This window comes from Chiroxiphia lanceolata, chromosome 14, assembly GCF_009829145.1.
Source record: "Chiroxiphia lanceolata isolate bChiLan1 chromosome 14, bChiLan1.pri, whole genome shotgun sequence".
Lineage (NCBI taxonomy): Eukaryota > Metazoa > Chordata > Aves > Passeriformes > Pipridae > Chiroxiphia > Chiroxiphia lanceolata.
This window is the reverse complement of record NC_045650.1, coordinates 16,448,795-16,471,617: the sequence shown is the minus strand read 5'-3', so window position 1 is coordinate 16,471,617 and position 22,823 is coordinate 16,448,795. Positions and strand designations below refer to the sequence as shown.

The 22,823-nt window shown below is 38.3% G+C and overlaps 1 long non-coding RNA gene across 1 annotated transcript in view; it reads right to left on the bottom strand.

Annotated features, from left to right (window-relative positions):
• LOC116793717 overlaps positions 1-22,711 on the bottom strand; it is a 31,265-nt gene extending 8,554 nt beyond the window's left edge. Inside the window, exons 1-3 of the long non-coding RNA XR_004359572.1 lie at positions 22,156-22,711; positions 11,463-11,772; positions 4,111-4,197 (exon numbers count right to left, since the gene is read on the bottom strand). This is a non-coding gene — a long non-coding RNA (uncharacterized LOC116793717). The remainder of the gene's footprint in view (positions 1-4,110; positions 4,198-11,462; positions 11,773-22,155) is intronic.
• Positions 22,712-22,823: the final 112 nt, after the last annotated feature.

Sequence of the window (22,823 nt, the reverse complement as noted above, 5' to 3'; positions counted from 1 at the left end):
CTTAGCAAAGTGTGAAATAAGAAAACTGAAAAATTATCTTTGAAAATGGATTAAGTGTCTTTGAATACAGTGTGTGGGATTTTTTTAAAGAGCAAATCCCAGCTGTTTGTGGAATTTTCCATTATGCAACTGAATTTCATGACAGTAGAGCATTTTTTTTCCACTGTCTAGACTCAATAATAAACCTAGTTTGTATATACACTTATGCACATGCTTACACATTATGGAGATGTCAGAAGAGATGCCACAGTTAAAGATGGTTGTTTGGTTGAAACATACAGTTAAAGCAGTACTAAAATTCCATTTTCTTCACACTTTAGTGAATTCAGACTGAATTTAGTATCCAACTTTGACAATCTAACTCTTTAGAAGAGAATTTTATTCTGGCTTTGTTTTTGACAAATAACTTACTGGCCTGCAGAGGAAATCTTCTTCTCCTGCTCTTGTCTGTCCTGTATTTAAAGGTTGGACTAAAGCTTTTAAAATGTTTGGGTTTAACTTTCACTTAAAACACTCATAAGATATATGCAGTCCTTTCCACAGCCAAAGAAAACTGTGGGATGTCATAAAAAATTCGATATTTCTTGTTTGAGGATTTTTTTCCATGTATTGCACTGTTTTGTGATGGGTTATGAGTGAATGTGTTGGTGTGGATGACAGGCTGTTCACATGGAAGAGTGAGGCAGCAAATGTTTTTGTACAGCCTGAGCAACACCTGGATTTGACCTCGACAACAGATTCAAAAAGTAGGTTTTTGAGTTAATGTGGTAGCTGAATAAAGTTTGGAGCTGTAAACATTAAAGCAAGTCTCACTGGATTCTCTACTCAAGAAGGTGGAATTTTGTACATTTTTAATAAACAGAAATGCAACAATTCTACCATTTTTTTCCCTGTTGAACCAGCAAATTCCCCAAACCATTAAATATTGATTCTGCTACTTGGGTCAAAAGAGATCAGTCCATATCCTTCCAGGCATTCTCCAGCTAAAATAGTGTCTTTTTCTAGTCTAATACTATCTTGAACGTAGTCCAATTCTGACATTTTAAATGTGATTTACATTGTGTTTTTCAGAACAGTTTATAGTGAACCACACAGAGATTAATCAGTAAGTCTATTCCAATCTCCAGTTACTTCTATTTTACCCTATTCTAAGTCAACTTTTTAGGTCAGGACTGGGGGTAAACAGAAAAGAGAATGTATACGAGTGCTTGGAGTGACTGGAAGATAAAAAATGGGCATGGTTTTGTATTAGCTGATTAAATTTTCAGAAGAAAATTTAAATAACAGAGACTTTAAGGGGTGTGTGAAGCAAAGGCAGATTGGTATTTGTGTGGAGCTTGCAGCTAAGGTAGATTCCACTTTTTCAAGGAGAAATATCTATGTGATTCCTTCCCACTTTCCTCCCTGGACATCAGATGGACATTCATGAGTGCAAAAATGCCAGTGGACCTACCCAGAGCTCCAAGCCCTTCCTGATTTTCATCTGGTTCTTCCACAAGAGCAATAATACAGTCTTAAAAATACTTAAATGTCAGATGGTGTTGTCTCAGGTGGCTCTGTAGAAAATTTTACTTTTATTTTTTCTTTCCCACAATAATTTAATTTTGGTTGTTTTTCTGCTAAAACACTGATAGCATTATAGCAGGTGAAATATAAATTTGACAGGCAAAAAACATTTTAAAGGCATACAGTTTCATGCTGTTATCAATTAATAGGCAATAACTTCTAATACTCTGAAAGATTTTCAAGGTATTTGACAGCTCAGAAATGTTCATCTGCATAAAAGTAGCCTCATTTTTTTAAAATGACAGATTCTGTCTGATATGGAAATATGTGGTCCTGATTATTTCTGTCAGTGGACCTTGGCACTGTGATGGATGTAGTCAACTCCTCAACCAAAGAAGCTGCAACTGGACCAAAAACTTGTCTAGTTCCAATCTATTCTCTGAAAACCCAGAGAGAAGCAGAGTGACCCAGTGAGCCTCGACATGTATGAGCTTGGAACACCGATCATGAGATTAACGCTTCAATTGCAGGTGGATTTTCCAGGACTCATTTATCAAGGAACAAAGTCGTGGGTACAAGGAGTGTCATGCCTACCTTTTCCATTGCATGTTATTTGAATACAAGACAACCACTTTATTCCATAAATGTGGGAGCCTAAGTGAGCCTTCCTTCAGCCTTCCCTATCAAGCAGCCTGACTACACGGTGGTGGTCTCCTCTTGAGTTGGGCACCTCTCAAGGGATCTCCTCGAGGCAGAGAGGCATTTCACCAACAGCAAATTCTGGTAAGTGACTGATATTGTGCATAACCTTGCATGATAACTTTGATTTTTGTCTTGGTGATTTTGATTTTTGCAGCTTTGAATCACTGCCTAAATGACTGTGCAGTGCAGCAACAGAGTGAGCCTCGCCATGGAACTTTGTTAATACTTTTGATGGTGGTTCTTTAAGCAATCTAAATCACCCATTCACAACAAATTGGTACAGTCAGCAGGATCCTAAATCAGGATTCGTGATAGATTCATGATGAATCCATATAGTTGGCAGGATGGCAATTAGTGTCACTGATTACTTATGGAAACACGAAATAAGTCCGAGTCCCAAATTCTCAGAAGGGGCTCATAGCCACTGGCATGATTTTTGGGGTTTTTGTTTGTTTGTTTGTTTTGTGGCTTTTTGTGGTTTGTTTTTGGGTTTCGTTTTTTCTTTTGTGTTTGGTTTTTTGGTTTGGGTTTTTTTAACAGTATTTATGGTCTTAACATCCACTGCTTCATCATCATGGTAATTAAGTATTTTATGAGCAGATTAGATTTGCTCTAGAAAAGAATAAAGCCCAAATGCATGTGCTAAATAGAAGTAGTGATATCATACTTGATTAGGTGTTAATTTGGTGAACACTTAAGTGGGAGTGAAAAGAAGCAGTTGTCTCCTGTGAGAAGACTTCCACTGCATGTGACAAATAAACATTTCAGCATCAATCTCCCCATCATCAGGAAGGAAGCTGTGACCTAAATCTTCAACACAAGCATCCTCCTCTTAATTTTGTTTTAGACCTTAAATCCTGGGAGACAAAATAACTGTGTAGTAGAAATGGTGCAATTGTGACAACTTCCCTCATTACAAATTAGGTAGTGAGGTACTTCAACATGGAAAATCGACTTTGTGCCATCTGCAAAGTCATAATCTTACTCTTAATGCTTTGGTAGTCTAATTAATGTAAATACACAAGTCTGAATAATTGCTTTGAGGTCACCTTAATTAGAACTTCCATCTTTTAATTGGCAAAGAGATTAATTAAGATATACCCTCAACTGTCCACTAAATCCCATCCTTTCTATTTTATAAAGAATTATTCCATCTCTACACAAGTGCAGGTCACGAATACTAATCCTACCTCACTCTTCCATTCTGCCAGTGGTTTTGCTGCAAAGGGAAATCTTCCTGGCACACGCACACTAAATCCCATGGAAACACTGGCACCTGGCTCCCTGCATTCCCTATGTATGGACGAGCCATGGAAGAAACAGTTGTTGCCACTACAACTCCTTCTCTGGAAGTTCAGAGGAAAAGAAAGGGCAGAGTAGAGGGAGCACTACCCCACCCTGGAGGGACCCAAAGAGAGACCAACTCTCTTGGACATATCCAAGCCTTGGCAGCTGCTTGGCAGCCTGAAAAAGAGGAGCCATGGTAGGATGCTTAGAAATTCCTGGGAAGGGGAACGATAGGGAAAGACCCTTAAAACCTCATTAGTGTGAGAGTTTCTAATGCACAATTTTACCCAGAATGCATGATTTCTCATTAATTTCATGATCTCAGCACTATACACTAGGTTAAGTACGTCTGCACTGAGTTTTCAGAGGAAATTAAGTGAGAACTGGAAAAAAAAATTGGAAGGTGGCATTTTCAGCCAAGTGCCACTGCCAGATGTAAAGATTTCTGCAGCTATTTACAGCCAACCCTTGGCACTGCTGCTCTTTTGAGACCTCTTAGTTCAAGCTAAAGTCAGGCTGCTTTTCAGTATGCCCAGTATTTTTGCTGTCTGGGAAGAGGCATACCTCTGCAAAAATTGAGTTTTCTTGATGAGAAACAAAACCTTAACTACTAACCTATGGCAAATCCATTCCTTCTGTACTGCCAGCCATGCAAAGACTGCTTGGGATAGTCTGGGGTCAGAGCGATTAAATTTAGAAGTCCTAGCGAAGTAAAAAGACTAGTTAGCAGATTTATTGCCAAATCAGACACTTCTTATTTAAACTCTTGAACAAAAAGTCCATATTTCCCCTTCAAATTCTTGATTCTGTCTTGTCCATTCGATGTTAGATGCCTGGAGGTGCTGAGTTATACTCTAAAGAATGGTGTCTGTTGAAATCTCATTTATGCAGGAGGTGGCCCTGGAGCTGTGATCCCACCAGAACTCCACTGCCTTAGAGAAAGCCAGGAAAGCAGGTGAGCTGAGATTGCCACAGGAAGTTATAGCTTCTTTCAGTGCTTTCCTCAGAGGAGAATACAGAAATAGCTGTCCCATAGACTGGTATAATCTTTTGGGAGGGCAGCAGTGGTATAAATATGTTCATCCTCTTTCATCGAAAAGAACACATTTTTACCACAGCTGCATATAAAAATTAGGTAAGTTAGAAAGTGGTGTTGAGAGGATTTTTGTATAACAGATTCAAGCTTCTGTATGAGAGCTCAGAAACTGCAGGTTTAAATAGCCTTTGTTTCCAACTAAATTGGCCATGCTCTACCATGAGCAGAAGCACCTTTTTATAGCGTTTCCTTCAAACACAGATTTAAGAAACAAAAAATATACTGCACTACCACCATTGAAAATATGCTGCTTCAACCTGTGAAGCTGGGGCCATGGTATTAAGAACATTGTATAGCACAGAAACACTGTAAAACAAACCCTTGCAGATTAATAAAAATATATTTACCTCCAAATTTTTTTCAGCGACCCAGCAAAGCCTCAAGTAGCCATGTTCCTTACTATACCACCTTTACCTCTCTGTAATGAAGACTTGAGAAAAGCTGGAGAGGAATAAAAAGCACATGAGAGCACTATTCAGCCTAGCAGGCCAGTATATAGAGGTAGAAGTTGTGAGCAAAGACAATGCTGCTTCTTGTTTTACTCCTTCAGCATTCAGGGAAATAGGTCTGTGTTCTCTGAAAATAATAATAATAGGTCTTCTTCAAAAAGCTACTGGTCTTCCACACATATTTCCTCTAAGCAGAAAACTCTGCAAAATCCTGAATGTGTGGGTGAATGCTTTGGTCAAAAGAGTAATTGTTACTTCCAAGTTGCCTTGTCATCTAAGTGACATTGCTGAGATGAAGGTCCCTGAAGGATCCTGGCATCAGGGACCTCCCACAGGTACTGTGAACAAATCAAAGGACTTGTCCAATGAGGAGTATAATCATATTTCCCTTCTGAAATGAAGACCTCTCTCCTGACCTTCTATCTGCTCAGATTAATTCCAGCACTGTTATAACACGTTCATTTGCCCTCAGGGGAAAGGAGATGCCTTCACCAGAACATTTCCACACAAGGACACTAAATCCAAATGGATTGGGGTTGTGGGTGAAAGCCATGCAATAGAAACCTTCTCATCTACAACTCTCCCTCTCCTCTGGGCATAAATATCCCTTCTCCAACAGGGTTCTCGAAGCACTAAATCCTGTGGGGCTGAGTCAGAATGTCACAGGGATGAGCTACAGCCAAGTGTGTGCCACACACCAGGCTGATCCAGCACGGGGCTGTGGAACTGCACTGCTGCAACCCAGCTGTCCTGAGATGATATAGCACATCATAAAACCAAGACAGGTATTGAAGAAAAGCAACTCTTAGGAAATATGTTGGTTTGGACTTGTTTTGGAACTTCTTTACTTCCTTATCAAATGGAAAATATGTCAAAACCAGTAGGAATTTTTTTAAAAAAATTGCCATTTTTCTGATTAATGACAGTGACACTATTGATAGTTATTGACTATCTCTTCTCTTATATGGATTTGCACTTTAATGTAGACTCTTGTCTATCTTACAGGACTGGATAAATAAATTGTCACAGATATGTGACAATTGCATATAAAATGGACATCTTCATATAGATTACTTTGCTTGATATCACAGAATTCATAATCTTTATTATAGATCAATCATCTCCTGTGCAATTTTCATTAAAAATAATCCTGGATATAATTCTACTCTCTTGCCTAGGAGAGAAGCAGAGTAAGGCTGAAACTAGTTTGAGACCCATGGTCTAAGACTTACCTTTGCTTTTAGGCAGGAGGCAATAGAACTGGCACTTTTGTGCTGCTCAGGGATGACTTCCAAGGTATTTGACAAGGAATGTGGGAAAACAATGAAAATATATCTCAGTCCATGCCAGTCAGGCCAGGAGAGGGAGTTGGGATGGCTGCTTCCCTGCTCCCGGGGGCTCCAGCAGTGAGGCCCAACTATCCAGGACCATAAGGGATATGGATAATCATACGGATACTCAGCACCTTGTCAGCACACACAGCTGAGCTCTGGACCTCCTGTTTAGACCTTCTGCTCAAGGAACTGCAATGAATCATCCTCAAAAGTCTGTTCATGCACAGTTTGAGGAGCTCTCAAGATTTGAGCCCATCCACCTCTCTTTTTTTAAAAAAGTTTTTGTTAAGCATATAATGGTGTTTGGAAGCAGAAATTCAGGCTCTCCTTCTAGCAGGACTGGTTTACTTTATTTTGGTCAGAACTGAAGCAAACTGAAAGCTAATTATTTCCTGCTTCAAGAGCAATAGAGTGTCTATTGGAATGTTCCCCACAATCCTATTAAAAGTGTTATAGGAGCCCAGTAATAAATGAGTTTCCAAATAATTAAATGCAGCTTTCCATATAGACAGATCATTCAAGAAAATGTCTGTAACTTTTTTTTCTTCCCTTCTTCTGCACCAACATCAGTTGTTACAAAGCAGGAAGAAGGTATTCACTGGAGTTTAATATAAAATACTACCATTGTGGAATATTTTACTCAGGGTGAAATTCATCCTCAGTGAATTAATGTTTAAAGCTAAATAGGTATATTATTAGTTCCACTGTTTAAATGTAATTTCATTGGGTGCAGGTTTCTCACCTTTTTTTATTTAATCATTCTAAAATTGGCAATGTAAAATTGGAGCTTCCACCATTTTTAATAGGATTTTTGATAACATTTATCTCTAATTGCGTTTAATTGCGTTTTAGAGAATTACTTTCATTCTTGGTCAAAATAATGTGAAATATAACAACAGTTATTTGTATGTCAGAAGGAAAAAGAGAAGTAAACAGTCTCTGCTGGCCTGCAGAGCCAGGGCACTGCAAGAACAGGTACTTCCCATCCTTGCCCAAGGGCATTGTGATGCTGAGCACATCCAGCACTCTGGGTAGAACAGCTAAACCCCACAGTCTCATGCACCAGCATCTGCATTTTATCTTCACAGTTAGCTGGGTGTGAGCATGACTTTTAAGCTGCAGTTCCTGAATGGAAAGTCATTGTTAAAACATTTTCATCCTGGACCTGTGTAAGTACCTGCTTTGACATGGAAAGTTACAAAGGCTGAGAGGGTTTGCTTAAAAACTTTGGTGTGCCTGTCTTTATCTTCATTCATAGCAAACCCACCTCGAGCTCAAGTCTCAGCAGCTGGTAAATTTTTGTTCTTTCCAAAAAGTGTCGGTTTCTCCACCCGAAACAGTGTGCACAGCCTTTGCTTTGAAGCTTATCCTTGGTTTTATTTTCAATAAAATCACTTTTATTGAAATCTCTCACGAGGGTACCAACTTGCCTCATCAAATGCTCTTTAGTAGTATTCTTTATGATTTTCTTCCCCTCTAATTTATACTGGGGAACATAATTTAGGAGAAAAATTAATAACAGCAGCCCCTGAAGACAGTGTGGTCAAACTGAGCCAGATTTTTGCTAATGGCCCTCTCACCTGACTCCCCATTGTGCCTGATTGCCTTCCTGTCATTCATGTGTGTAGTCTCTGCTGCCTGTCCAGCTGGGAAATCTCATATCTGTGCAGAGTAGTGGAGTTGGAAGAACAAATCTCTCGATCAAATTCACAGAGAACAAAACAGCAGCAAAACTAAGAAATGGATTTAAAATTTAATCCAGGGTTTTAAGTGTGTATTCTGCCTATAATTTGGTAAACATGACAGTTGTTGATTACTTGAACTTCTACTAATATTGGACTAACATGGGAAAAATTACTAAGTTGTTTTCTGTGATGAAAACTGAGTAATTTGTGGGTATGTGCATATACTCACTACACTTGCTTTCCATGATCATACTAGGTAAAATTAGAAAGGCATAAATATTTATGCAGAATATTGCTTAGGGAGGCACAGCATGACACAGGCATTTGTATCTACACGAGTTTGGGGCATACTCATCCCATAAAAGGCTACTGCTCATGAGCCACAAGAGGAGATTTAACCTCAGTGCTTCTTCAGATCTCCATTATCCAGGTGCTTCTTCCATTCAAAACCCACAGTTGCTGGGAATGATTATACAGTTGTCACAGAATTTATTAAGCATACAGGGATATTAGTCATACACATAAAATACAGTGCCCTTTATTAAAAGATATTAGTGAGCAACTAAGTTTTGGAGATTTTTTATTTTTTAAGAAAGGTGCAGTTGAAATGGCTGGTGCTTTTAGAATTCATGGTTCAGTTGTGATGCAGTCATTCCAGCCAGGCCATAATATTGAATGACATTTGGGTTAGAGAAGTGCTGGTACTGCAGCAATTGTCCATCCATATAGATTTTTACTGAATAAGTTCCATTTTAGTGTCTATATATATTGACCCCAACCATTTTAATTTTAAATGTTCTATTCAGAAGACTGCAAATGCTGATGATATTTAATATGACATTTTGAAGACAAAAGGCACCCATGCTAGGGAGAAGTGATGACACCAGGGTGACACCAATTAGTCAAGGGTTGGGAAATAAGAGTTACTTTGTAATGTACATGTGAAGAATAACAAGGATGCTTGTTACCTTCTGAGTGACCAGGCTGACTTTATAATCTAGATTATACATCTGCATTATAAAGTCTGATCTAAGGCATAAATCAGATGTTTTTGCCGATCTGATTTTTGTTTGAATTACAGCAAGTTTCTACAAAAAAACCCCTCATCTTTATTCTTACTAAGTTCTGAAGTCCTTAAGAAATTCAGAAATGGCTGCCACTAATATGAAATGTGAAAGATATTATTTCTACTCCTCTGTCTCCCTCTCTCCCTTCCCCTCCTCACCTTAAATGTATGGAAAACACACCATGTCAGCAAGAGTCTGCTGTTCTCTCAGGGGTGTCGAAGGGGAGCTACCCCATCTGAGAAGGGGGAGTGGTGAGCATGATTCGGCTGGGAAGAAAACATCCTCTGTAACATCATCAAATGATGAAAGCCACAGGCCCTGGATTTTGCCAGCCTTTGAATCTCCTGCTTTCAATCCTTTTGATGGAAAGACTTGGTATAATTGTGAACCCACAGGCACGTCCTTTTGAACCGTGGAGGCTGCAGACGACTTTCATGCTGCACAGGGTTTGCGTGACTTAAATTCACTACCAGGAATGTCTGGGGAGAGAAGGCTTGGGACTAGAGATAAAACTGGTACAAAGACACCAGCTGGATAATAACTGTGTAGGGCTTCAAACCTCCAGAGTGGGCAGTAGTTAGAAGCATCTTACAACGGACCAGAACTTTTTTAATCACTTTCACCAGGTCCCTCGTGCGGCCTTAGAATTAAAAAGTTGGTTATTATCCCTTTCAAAAGCATATCAGGGTAGCAGTTTACTTAGTAGATAGAGCAGGAATGGATAGAGCAGGAAAAAGCAGACATCCATCTCAATGCTGCTCTTCAGGTCTTAATGAATGTGAATGGAGACTTTGGTGACCTGGCAGAGTTGAGTTCTGAAGGTCAGCATACAAGCTACTGGGTGATCTTTCTGTTTTAATTAATTTGGATGTTTTGTAGATCTGATGTAGTGCTGAGGCTAGAAGCTGAAATATGTAAAAACAAATGGCATACAATCTAAAGCCAGGCAGCAAGTGGCTGTTTTCTAGGTCCACACAGTTGTGTTAGCTCTAGACTGCCTTGCTTGCTTCTAGACCATTTCAATGTCACTGTGAAGACCAACAGAAAGGTCTGACTTGCACTGTGATAAAACTGCATTAATCAAAGTTGTGTTTCATTACTTTAAACTAAACTTGGGGATTACTAGAAATAACTATAGCATTGCATTTTGTGCTGTGGAATTCACTGTATGCATTTGAAAAACTAGTGTGCTGATTACAAATGTTAGATAGATTACTGAGAAAGCAGATGTAAATGCTACTTCATGACTTTCTTAAACCTCAATAGTGAAAAGTCAACAGTGAGTGCAAATAAATGCAACTAAAAACATGGGAGTCATATTTATCAAAAGAGTGAAGCCTCCAAAACTGGCATCAAAGCTGTCCCTGCTCAGTAGCTGCCCAATGTCAATGATTCAGCCCTTTGAACATAAAACACAGAGCAAGGAGGATTTAACAACTGGGCACTGAAAGTACATGACAGGCAAAGGCCAGGGTGTCCCTGACCCAGATGAAGATGTACAACCATGTGGCCTAAAGTATTCTCATCACAGTTCTATACATTTCATTGATTAAATTAAAAAAACTAAGGTTTGTGATCATGACTTTTAAAATGTTTCAAACTTGAAACATTTTTATTTGAAGTGGCATACTACTGCAACACTTCATTTTTGTGCTACTTCACCCAGTGTTATTTGGACATCATACAGTTGTTTTGTTTTCTCAAAATATTTTTCAGAGATCCAGCTCAAAACCACAAGATGATGTTCGGGTTTTTTTTTTTCCTCTAGCATGTGGCAGTTATGATGAATCAGAGTTTATTCTGTGTTCTCTTGATCACCATAGTAACCTGCACTCTCTGTATTTCATGAGAAACAAAAAGTTATTTATTTGACAGGGATGGATTTCTGGGAAGCACTGGTTTATGAACACCAGCAAAATATTTTAATGGGACTTATTTGCTTCTCAAGTTGTTACATGTACCAGTAATTTGCTCTTCATCGGTCATGAAGACCTCACAAGAAGAAATCAATTGTAGTCAAAAGGTGTTATTACAGCTATTTTCTACTCTCAGCAGTTGTTACCTAAAGCTAGACAGTGCCCTACTCACTCCAGACAGTTTACATATATGCAAAGCACAGTAAAGGTGCTTCACTAGCTATTGGGTTTCTTTTGCATTCTCAGGAACAAAAAGAATTCCTAAACTGCAAAAAAATTTAGCAATTGATTGTTGTTACTTAATTGCTGTTTTGTATCAGAACAGGTCTGTTCTTTTCAAGCCCAAAGGGTGAGATTGCCCATCAGTTTTTAATAGTTCCTTTGGTGGTGCAAATTGATTTATTTTATGAAATTACTTACTTTCAGTGTGTTAATTGATCTTCCTGACTGGTTACTCTTAGCGGGGATCAATCCATTGATCTGCCTCATAAATGACCCCACAAAATGCAGACATGGCACAGGGGCAGTAACTGGTGTCCAGAGTGGCGCAGAAGAAGCTGAAGAGCTCTTTCTTCCCAGCCCCTTGTTCTGTGGGACTCAGCCATCGAATCTGTCTTCTTATTGAAACTTTCCTTAAGCAAATTTTAGTCTTAGGGAAAAGCTGTAGGGAAACCAGGGTGACTGCCCATGCAGGTTTTCCTTTATGAAGAGTTCCTGCACTTTCAGTAGCCTGTGGAAACACACCACGATATGACATCATCTCAGAAAGGTTTTTAAAGAACTCCATCAGAAAAGATGTGGTCATTACATTTCCAATCTCTACCTGCAATGAATGCTTCATTATTGAACATCATTATTATATAGCTATAAACCATTTAATTTTTTCCTACTTTTACAATTTACCTAAACTGTAATTAAAACCACACATTTTTGAATCTCCAGTCTCTCAAGCATTCACATATTACACCTATATTTTCTTAAATATTACACCTATATTTTCTTAAACTTTTTGTCATTCTGCAGTGAACCATAGTTACAATACAGACAAATTTAAAGCTTGAATTTCATCAGCTCTGCAGGGATTGTTTCACCCAGAAGACTAAATTTATTTCTTCTGACTCAGGAAGAATTTTAATATGAACTCCGAGACGTTAAATGTAACAAAAAAAAATAATGGAAAATACAGCTAATAATTCAGAATTTTTATTTTATTGTAACCACAGTTCTAGCATTTAACACACTTATTTTACATCCTGTAGAAGCAGATGCAATCAATATCAAGCACCAAGCAGAACGTGTATATCGATTGCACAAACCCCTCTTTCATACTCATGTTATCAAGTAGGTTTTCTAAGCTCTATTCTTAGGAATACCATTTGGAGGATGTGCATGTGTATGTGTAAAATGAACTGTTATTATGACTTCATCTGTGTGTGTGTTGGCACTGCAGGCAGTTCTGCTGAAGTAATAACTTGGTTGTATCCAGAAGGAGGAAATCGGATCACCAGACCATTATTCAGAAGGAATTGCTAAGTGCATTGTGTTTTTTTCTTTCCTGCTAAGAGATTAAATACCATACCTGCATATTATTTCATAAGTACCACACTCAGAGTACTTATGAGGAAGATAAGGGAAGGCTGGTAGCACAAGCAAAAATCAGAGGCATCAGGAGTTAGGAAATGTTAATTGTGTTAGATTCATTTTTCTACCATAATGAGCTCACTGGGAATGCAGTGGGTTTGCTTTACAAAACAGTTAATTAAAATTTTAGCAATGTTTTTTATTCCTAAAACCTGCAGAAGACAGGGGCCTGGTTATGGTGTGCTTGATGGTTTAACTGTGGAGATTAGGCTCACATTTTTCAGTGGCTTTATAGCAAGCTAATACTGGATCAACTCCATTCTAAATGTTCAAAGATACCTAAGTCTCATTTTCAGATTTATTTAAGGCAAGTCTATATAGGCAGGTGAACAAAGAGACAGGCTTTCCCTGAGTGCACTCTGAGGTGGTCAACACAAACTAGTTCTGAACAAGAGCAACATAACTCAGTTTAAACTACTAAGCCCAGCTGAGCTTTCCTAACAGTCAGGATCAGCCCAAGTGCTTTTGCCCAAGTGTAGGATCACAAGATTCTTGTCTAACTTAGAGCACAAACAGGTAAAATTTGCATTGTCCTTGCAGCTTTATCTGCAAAATGGGACTACGAACATCTAGCTTTCACAAAGATGTGATACATTTAAGTAATGTAATGTTGTATATATATTTGATACAATAAGATGATCTTGGATGAGAAATTTCACAGATGCAAAGCATTAGATCACTAAAGCCCACAGTTTATGCTTTCACATCCCAATGATCAATTTATGCCTGTATCTTTTTCCCAGAAAATAAAATAATTATTTCTGAGGTAATGGTGAACAAGTGGTAGAGAACTTACATATATGAGTTGTACATAATTTATTCATCAAAGAATATTTCATTTCCTTTACAAATGTCATCAGTAGAGAACACTGGTGACAGATACCACATACAATCCACCTTTTGTTATTTCCATAGAGCCACAACACACAGGTCACACACACCAAATAGAAAACTTCAGCTCAAGAAAATAAATACAATTGTACAATGGATTTGATTGCCCAGATACATAGAAGTTTTCCAATAAAGCGAAAAGGCACTATTGATTCTGATATACCCACCCCCAAAAATACAGGCTTTGCAGAGTCAATACTATCTTGATTTAGGTTTTAACCCAACCCAAAAGTCTCAGACTCGGCTCCGTCCACTTATTGATTTGTCTGGCATGCTGGGTTGGTTTTTTTCCAGAAATGCTTTTCTGCTCTCAAATTTTAGCTAGCTCTCCCAAAAGAATGTCACAAAGAGCAATTCTGTTCCTTACAACTGAGCTATTGACTGTTGTAATAAAAAGGAAAGACAGAAGTCATGTCAGCTTAGCTTCTCACAGGACCTTACAGTGCTCCCTCATTCAAAAACACTTATGTAATCAACAAGCAATGAGTAATGAGCTGCAAAATATCAGCAGCCCTTAATTTTCTATCAGGTATGATAAAAACTTTATAAAGCTGTGCTATTCTTGAGGAATAAAAGACCTTATAACTACCACCAACACATCAGTTCTTTGATATTTTGCCACAATACCTCCTTTATTTTAATTTTTTTTTTTTCTCTTCTGCTACCTGACATCTAAATGCCTATAATTTTAGACATCAAGACCACATACCAGAAAAAAAAAAATCCACAGGAAGAGAGCTGAAAGATATTATTTTTTCCATTTGTAGACAGTAGTTTCACCTGATGTGCAACTTCAACACCTTCTTCATCTTTTTATGAGGAAGGAGGGGGGTGAGATGAAGGAGCACAAAAAGACAGGACAGCTTCTTTAATAAGCCTTAACAATTTTGCTTTTATTAAATTTGTGCAGAGAAATTGAAAACCTTTAGGTAGGGGCAAAAAAAGCCCTGATGATGAATCATAGAGGAAACCAAGAGAGGAAATAAAGCCATGCTTAGAAGAGATTAAACAAGCCATAAAGTTTTTAATAAAAGTAGGATATAGGAAATAGAAGGAGACATAAGTGGTTGATTGAGGTGCAAATGTATGTGTGGGTGAGAGGAAAGTGAAGGGTGAATTTGTCTGGGGAGTAAATCCATTTAGGTCATTATAGTTCAATATGGCCATGATCCAGAAAAAGGCTTGAGCATATGTTTGGTGTTAATATGTGAGTCACTCCCTCAACATCTGAGCTCTGCTGACTTGCTCAGGCTCAGGTTTATGTGATTTCATCAGAATTCTCTCTTGAACTATATCAGCCCACCTTAAAGCCCATAGGCCAACAAACTGAAAGACTGAGTGGCTTTGGATTGGGTATCTTCTTGAAGGACCTATTTTTGCACACAGAAAAGTGCACACTCTGCTTTCCATTAGGGCATGAGCTTAAACATGGAAACATACACAGAGGCTGAAGTAGAGGGATGTCAGTGGCAACCAGAGGGGATGGATCAGAGCACTGTACAAGCCTTTAATTGCTGGAAAACTGTGCTAAAATGTTCTAAGAGATGGTACGTGATAATCAGATTTAACTGGGCCAAAATTACTCTGCACTTAATACTTATTTGTGTGGTTCTATCAGTGGCGCCTGTGCTCACAGGCTGCGGGGTCACAGCGGAGAAGGACCAGCCCAGGACCACCAGCTGTGCCACAAACATGCCCAAGGACAGGGCAGAGCACAAGTGGGGGTCTCCAAAGTGCCTCTGTGAACACCCTTTATATTGCAGCCATTAACAGCTGATAACAAGAAATGGATTCTTTGATTGTTCTTTCTACCCCCAGTTTTGGTGGGATTTCTGGCCAGAGAAGAGGAATGATTCTAGAAGAAATCTGATTAAGTCCATGGTTCTGAACCATTAATGTGGGCTCATTACCTTGTGAAAAGACCACAAGTTTAAATCTCACATATTTTTCCCCCGTCTTCTCATCTCTAGTAGTCCTCTCTAAGTTCCAATCTTACATTTTCTAGGGAAGAAAAAAATACCATACTGGCTTTTCAGAAATGAACAAAGTAGAAAAGATTAGATACACCCAATACATGTCAGAGTCACTAGGCACCATATTTATTTTTCTTAACTTTGTTTCCTGAGAAATGGGAATAGAAAAATCACAGCTTTCATTGAACAATAAAGTTAATTTCTAGTTCTCAAGGTTTCACAGAAAGGCATTAAAACATAAGTCTTGCAATGTCACCACAAATATCACTTTGAGTTCTTGAATTTTCCTCACTTTTGAGCTGGCTCTCTGAGGATGCAACTATTCACTCATACAAGCAATTTGCAGAATAGAAGGACCTGTTTATCTAATATGTCACTGAGTCCTTTTTCTCCTAGGAAGTTGTGATGATGCACAAGAGCAAACCATACCAATAAAACCAGCATGTTCACGAGGTATTTTTTAAATTGCTGTATCTTATTAGTAAGCTAATAGCTAAAATGTTTCTTTGAAAAAAATTCAGAAGTTGAAATTAAAAACTGTGTGTCTTTTTCGGCATTTTTATGTTTCATTTATTGGCAGACTCTCAACCAGCAAGATGAGGTGGCTGATAATTATTCAGGGTTGCCAATTAACCTACTTAGCAGGTCACACAGGTAACTGGCATAGATTGTGTCAAATCTCATTATTGGGATAATAATTTAATCAACCAGTGCATTGACTGAAGGCCAGAGAATCTGGAGAATAAATTAAATAGGAGTATAAAATCAGTACTTAGATAGACATTATATTTAGTACATGAAAACAGTTTATCACACAAACTTATAAAGCATACTACTCACTAGTAGAAACCCAGTAAAGTCTGGGGTGGGGGTTTTCAATCAAAATAGCCAGCATGAGTACAAAAAAATGGTAAATGTTGCCTTGCTTCTGTGGATATCATAGTTTAACAAATGAAGAAGCTGTGAGCATGAGTGTTATTCTTTAGCATTTAAAGAGACAAGCAATGCAATTGCCTTTAATGCAGCATTACAGACCAGACCTTCCCTGGCACATCTGTTTTGTGATCTATGTGGAGCAATCCTGGCCTCCCCTTTCCCATATATCCCAGCCTTTTTCAGTTCTTTCTGCCTGGCATTAGAGCAATGACAAAGGAATGTCAAGTAAGAAAGTCACATAATGGATAAAATCATATTTCTGGGTCTTTCAAGGACAGGAAAGAAGAAAAATTACAATAAGTGCAATTTTCAGTCATAGAGTCAGTGAGAAAGCTGCGCTGTCTCTACACAATAATGCTCTGCATTTACAGGATGACTGAGTAAATAGGAGATAGGAAGTGTAGAGTCTGTCTGGAAGCAGAAAAACATTTTGTGGGTAGATGGAGAAAGACCTACTGGAAGGAACAATAATATGTATAAAAAAGGGTTTGATACGTACAGGTAACATGAGTTTGAAGCAGATAACATACTTGTATCTTCTTCAAAGAGGTGCACAAACTTGGCTAGTAATTATCAGTTTTAATATTCAAAATATAGACTGAAGAAAAAATACTGCTACTAGTTAGTCCTGAATGTGTGAGGTGTAAGGAGCTCCACAAAGCAGACAAAAGTACACGCAAGACTCCAGAAAAGATGACAATGTGGTGAACCTACCCTTGTGTTCATGGTCTGTTTCAGTGGTTTACTGTCTACAAGAACAAGAGGGCTATAAAAGGAACCATCACTCCTCTGAGCAGTGGATCATTCAGTTTAAACATATCTCATAGATGTTATAGCCAAGAATTACAGCCCACTGTGAGCTGCTCCAGGACTTGTAATTTATTCGCTTGGTAGGGAAAAAAAGTGACTTCAATCTCAGCTCATGATAGGCCTGTAAAATGAAAAACAGCCAGCATGCAAAAATAGCCAGTGTGCCAGGAGTGAATGCTGATCTCCTAACTAAATTTGTTTTGGTTTGTTTTTTTATATAACAATGAGCAAAACCACATGCTTAAGTTACTAGGTGTGACCTAGACGCCTCACTTATGTCATCAGATATATTATTTTGAATCATAAAGCATCTTGCCACTGAAGCAGCATATATTATAGCAGAAAGACTGAGCATATCTATCCAATTCTGGAATTACAGAAACAACATGCAGCTCTGAAGTGTCTATTTAACTAATCAATAACTTCTTAGAATTTTTTTTTTTTTTTTTAAAGACTAAAGTAGGATAGCACCATCTGTGGATGCTACCCACGGGTTCAGGAGTGTCAGATAACAGAACCTGCCTGCAGGGGAAAAATCACTTTCATGTAATTAGTAGAAAACTTAACATTGATGAGTTAAACTTTCTCATTAAAACTTCCCTTGATAAAAACGCAACAAGCCTAAAGATAAGAGCTTTATTTATTTATTTTAACATAAAGCAAGAGCTCAAAAGTACTGGACAAATTCAGTGTAAGGGCCTCTCAGTACATGTCAGCAGTTATAGAAGGCTCACAGTTCCCAGTCTGCTTTTCTAGTTCTTGTGAATATTTCCAGTGTTCTCAGCTCACTGCCATTTTTTATATATTAGGTACTAAAGTTATGAATGGCTAATCAAATTACATGGGCCAACATCACAGTAAAGATGATGGTAGATTAAGAAACTCCATTAGAATACTGAATCTTACACAAGCTAGCTATCTAGAAAAATCAGATTTTAGAAATGCTTTGATAAGGCAAAACATTATTGACTCAACTCCATGATGGTCCAGCCAGCATTTCAGAGGTTAGCTTGGGACACTAATATAGCCTGGGCAGCACGATTCCATAGTGTGAAGGCAGGGTATATTCTAAGCAGGGTTTCAAGTCCAGATGGAGATAAGCCCAAGAGCACATAACAATATGGATCCACAGGTACACACTGTGTTGTAGCTGTGAGGGACTTGCAGAGACTGAACATACACAAACTGCATTTTCTTCAAAGATAGCCTGTTCTGCATGAGAGGTTCCCTGAGTGATCTCTGGGAAAAGGATCAATGAGAAAGTTTTGGCCTCCTTTGCATTTATTACATTTTCCACTAAAAATAAAATAATAATAGAAAAGGTTTCTATTGTTCTCTTATTTATAATTCACAGTCTGTAATTTTCATGAAAGTAATCCCATTATACTGTTGTCTTAGTACCATTTTACAACTTTTCGTTTCAAAAAAATGTTTTCCAACTACACCATTATTGCTTCAATTGACAACAATCACATGTGTATTTGCTAACTACAAATATCATGAGAAAAATTACTAGCTGATATTAAAGAAACATAATACAGTGTGATAGCATTTTGGACAGATCCAGACAAGCTAAAATGTTACTCAACACCTCCTCCCAATAGTGTGCAGGCTTGAATACTCCTGGTCAGTGCTAACCTTTCTCATTCCTCTCCTTGCCAGACTAACCCTGACTCAGGGCCCATTCACCTATAGAGGTGATGTTAATTTGCTGACACGCAGCAAACTGAACCACACACCCCTCAGAAAGTTTGGGTAGGGAACGGCTCCTTCTCCTTCTGGTGAAAATGCTGACTGCTCACAGCTGCTGATTTCCACTGAGAAGAAAACAGCAAGCAGGCTTTAATCAGAAGAGGGTGAGACAAGGGAAAAGACAGGCTCTGAGCCTCCCAGGGTTAGAGCAACTTCTCCCCAAGGCAGGCACTGCGATGCTTCCCGGGGTCTACCCCTGCCACCTCCCAAAATAGAGCTAAACCTGCTGCAGCGTGGCTGTTTTGCCCTGTTCCCCTTCCTTGCCCTCACTTCACTCCCTCCTCACAGAGTGCTGTCTCATGGGGCAGATCAGCTACAACCTACTGGCAGCCTTATCTGAGCATCTACCCAGATACCAGGGCTGGTAGAGCAAAGGGCAGACTGTTTTTATTTTTAATCTCATCACAATTGCCTGTTTCTATGGACAGCAAAAATGGTATTAAATCATTGCAAGCTGTGAAGAGCCTGGACCACTCTATCCCACTCCCTAGGCAAGCATTTTATCTCAGGTTGTATTTTTCACAGATAGATACTATATATTAGACTCAACACAGAGCACAGTAATCCCTCTTAAAGCCCTGGTGAGAAGAGCAGTGTCGGAAACTTGGTCTAGGACGCAAATTAGTCCCATATAACTTTCCATGCTGAAGGTGTCACTGGCTACCTGCATCTGTGCTGGCTCAGGAAACGACAAGTCTTTTGGTCCAGGGCTGCAGAACATGGCTGATTTTTGTTTGCCTCTCTGGCTTTCCCACTGCTCACAGAAGAAAGATTTTATCCCTCAGTAAATGCACAGCTGAACTAATACGTTGTCAGGGATTCACTGCAAAAGGACAGTTTACTTCTCAAGATAATGCTAAAGATTCACAAGTGTAAAAGCCTGAAACAAAATGTAGAAAATTTTAAATATAATGCAGTGAATAACCACCAACTTTCCATAATGATCATCATTCAGTGAACTTATTAATAGAATAAAAGCAATATTGAAGCAAATACATGACCTCTGACACAAAAAATGGGTTGCATTTCATATTACTTTACTTAACTGCCCCTTCCTTCTCCAACCAAACAGAAGCTTTATTGACAAAATGTGCTCTGGCAATTTAGTCTGTAGACTTAAAGAATGTGCAGCTCTGGGAAAAACTGAATTATGGGTTCTATTTGTGAGATGAGGAATGGCATGTAATAACTTAATGAACTGGAAGTTTATTAGTTGTAAAAGAGAGAATTAATGGAATGCGTTGCCTATCAATCTTTTTTTTTAACTCAGAAATATTCAGGTGGGTAAGCGTCACATCCATTATGCATTTATTATCTTACTAATACCAATGTGTGCTAGAATCTCAGCAAGCTACAAAAATATGTCTCAGCTTCTAATTTAATGTGGATTCTATTAGTCAGTTTTAGAGGCTCTCTTCTAAACCCAGCTCTTTAAAATATCTACTCAGATATTTGGCCAGCAAAAAATTCACTTGAACACAAGAGGTACCTGCTCCCATCATCCAAAGGTGCAGCCTCTGCTTCCTGTCCAGACTGCATTCATCAAAACTGGGCAGTGAAAGGAATTCACACACAGTCACAGTGACAGCTGCATTTCAATAGCTATTTATTGCTCTAGAGACACTTCAGTACAAAAGGACAGCGAGATAACAATTTTAACAAGAAACATGTAGAGAAACCAGTCTAATATAAAATGGAAGAATCAAATCCTTGGTTATTAAAGAAGTCTTCTCCACTTTGTAAAGTACAGGGATTCATTTCAGCTGCACTTGCATATGGACTTATTTATTTTGCACAATTTAATGATTTGCCTCAAAATAATTTGGACCATGATACTTATGTGTCAATATGCACAATGATGACAATAATAAAGTAGCTTAAAATCTATTACAGTGCTTCTCCCAGTGTCTGCTGGTATTATGTCTTAAAAACACAAGGTAACAAATAGAATTTAGCCCTAAATAAACACGTAAAACATATGTGCAAGAAACAAAAAATGACAGAGAGTAGTAAATTCAAAGTTCAAGTCAATGTATATGAAGGTATATGTAGAACAAAGCAGTCAGGTTCTAATCTATTACCCCCAATATTTCATGTGCTGCATAAATCCTTGGTTAATTGCAACTTTGACCCTGCAAAGGATCAATCTGTTTGCTTTGATTTTCTTTTCCAGAAATAAAAATAAACAAGGAAAGAAAATCTGCATTAATTTATCCCTCTAATAGGGTCCTATGGGTGGCTTTTTTTGGTTTACTGTTTTTATTTTTCACATGGCCAGTCTAGCAGCAGAAATGTTACATACATTAGGTTGTTTAGAAGAACAGTCACAGCCATTCCACCTAGTCAGGTATTAGCATACTATTGACATATTAGACCAATTTAATGCATTTTTTTTTCTTCATCCATTTACGTTTCATCTCAGAGGTCCAATAAAATGGGATTTTGAACTATCTGTGCTGAGCACAATCAAAGGGCCAGTAATCCAATAATTTGATTTTCTTGCTGAAGAGAACAGAAGAGAGGGAAAGTCATCTTTCCCTTGCTCCAGCAAGTGAGCTGCAGGCCTGCAATAGGCTTTAAGCTTCCTGTGTAAAACATACCCCAAAGGCAACAGAAGGCCACTTAAATACAGCTTGGAGGGCATAAGTGGAACATGGCTGTGGCATGTTGGCTTTCTGCCCAGGACTAAATTCCAACCATTAGCATCAAACACTCATCCTGAAGCTCTCAAACTGAAATTAAATGCCATCTATCAAATGAATAAACAATAATAAATTAAAGTAGCAGAAGTAAATTAAAAAAAAAATAAATTGCAGTAATTTTTACTGTGGATCATCTCTTCTGGATTGCTGTTCCAGACTGCACCCCTCAGATTATCTTTCAGCCTATTTTTTCATTACTGGACTTTTGCACGTGCAAAACAGCCCTTGAAACACAAATTGAATTTATTCATGGTCTGCGTTTCTTGTCACTAAAAATATAGTTTTAAGTAGTGCTTGCTTTTCCCGTGCTAATAATTTTGTTTACCTCTTCTAGCCATAGGTTGAGTCTAAATGATTTGTATCTAAACAAGAATACAGACAACAACAATTAAGCATGCAAAAATGTACCTTTAGATGCCTCAGGCGGAGCTGCACATTCTGGTTTAGGCTGTCAAGGAAAATTTCAGCAGGCTTCAGAATTTGGAGAGCTGTGAATTTAAAATGAATTAGTCCTTTAAAAGTGCTCAAAGGAAAAGGAAGCTGTATTCTGGGATAGATTCTAAAAACGGGGGGATTTTCAGTAAGCAGAATTTAATTACCTAACAAATTTTGCTACGAAGCCCTGGCTAAACCTTCAATTTTTGTGAAGAAGAAAAAAAAAAAAAAACAACAACCAATTCAGGGAAACTATTATGCTTTATCTTAATCACAGCTATTATAGCAATAAATTCAGCCTTGTGCTGCGATGGGACAGTATTAAAAAGGAGAGCAAAGGGAAATATCTCACTTAATATTAGTCTCATTTCCCAAAACAAGTTGACTCTTCCCAGGAACTTCTCCCCAAAACTTCCTTAGGGCATGAAATAATTGGCTATTAACCAGTGTGTTCTTGACCCAAAGAATGGAGCAGAAAACATGCAAGACTTGTCTGGATTACAAGGAGAAATAAAAGAGAAATTGGAGTAGATACATACTGACTGAGCCCATGGCTCTCTGCATTTTGCTAGTTGGGACTCGGAGGGTTTTACCTGCATTTGTACCAGGGAGAACCACCTGAGGAAAAGAGCAGGCAGAAA